The sequence below is a fragment of the Octopus bimaculoides genome, chromosome 10 (assembly GCF_001194135.2).
Source record: "Octopus bimaculoides isolate UCB-OBI-ISO-001 chromosome 10, ASM119413v2, whole genome shotgun sequence".
Classification (NCBI taxonomy): Eukaryota; Metazoa; Mollusca; class Cephalopoda; order Octopoda; family Octopodidae; genus Octopus; species Octopus bimaculoides.
The window spans coordinates 56,722,627-56,724,184 of record NC_068990.1 but is presented as its reverse complement, the minus strand read 5'-3'; positions in this window follow the sequence as shown (position 1 = coordinate 56,724,184).

Sequence of the window (1,558 nt, the reverse complement as noted above, 5' to 3'; positions counted from 1 at the left end):
TATATATATATATATATATATATATATATATATATGTATTTATATGTATATGTATGTATGTATATATGTATGTATATATATGTACATATATAGTCATTAGATAAGTGCTTGCCCGTGGCTAAGCGTTGTTTTGCCTCTTATTTCTAACAATGCCAATGCTAACCCTTAGTCCCTTTAGGGATGATTATACTTGTGCTTTTTGGTTGTAAATTGCAAATACCCACCTTCATGATTTATATATATATATATATATATGCACAATGAGCTTCTTTCACTTTCTGTCTGCCAATTCTACTCACAAGGCTTTGGTCAGAAGAAGACTGTGGTAGAAGACACTTGCAGAAGGTGTCACACAGTAGAACTGAACCTATGGAGTGGACATTCTGTGGCACATTTAGTGTCAGACTTTATTCTCTGAGTTTATCCATGGATCACTCTTCTAAATATTTGAAAAACATAAGAAGCCAATCATAAAGATTCCGTATAACGGCTATAAAAGTTTGTTTGGCCAATATTTACTCTTTTACTTGTTTCAGTCATTTGACTGTGGCCATGCTGGAGCACCGCCTTTAGTCGAGCAAATTTACCTCAGGACTTATTCTTTGTAAGCCTAGTACTTATTCTATCAGTCTTTTTTGCCGAACTGCTAAGTTACGGGACGTAAACACACCAGCATCGGTTGTCAAGCGATGTTGGGGGACAAACATATACACACACATACATATATATATATACGACGGACTTCTTTCAGTTTCTGTCTACCAAATCTACTTACAAGGCTTTGGTTGACCCGAGGCAATAGTAGAAGATACTTGCCCATGATACCATACAGTGGGACTGAACCCGGAACCATGTGGTTGGTAAGCAAGCTACTTACCACACAGCCACTCCTACGCCTATAACTTTAACTTTGTAAACTTTATTAATTTTGAATCTTTTTAGAAACCTGAAACATTAACAGAAGTCAATTAAAATTAGAGAGATTGTAAATTTGAAGTAGTTTGCTTATTTGAAGCAAATTGCACAGGAAAAAAATCGATTTGTATGGCTAGAAATGAACTAATTAGTCTGATCTCTGATACAATGCTGACTATCTTCAGGTATCCCTAGTTCTCTGGTCTTATCTCAACTGTCCCACATTACACAAACTGTTACATTTCTTCATGCATCGAATCCATAAATTGATGATATAAAGTTACACAATTAAAATTCCAAATCTTATTAAAGTGAAAAGATACTGATGTATTCTTCATAAGTTTTTTGTCATTTACATCAAGCACAGGCATAGCTATGTAGTTAAGGAGTTTCACTGCAAAACCATGATGATTGCAGGTTTGACTCTACTGTGCTGCAATTTGAATTATTATCCTCTAACTTAACATCTAGTTGACCATTACCTGTGTGTAGAAAGTAGGCAAGCAGAAACTGTACAAGTGTCTGACATATATCTCCAGCTTTAGTCCCTCTGAGAAACTTAAGTAAATTATTTCTATCTCTCTGTGGACAGGAAAAAAATCTGGATTACCTTGACCAGTTTCATTTCTGTTTGGAGATTCAT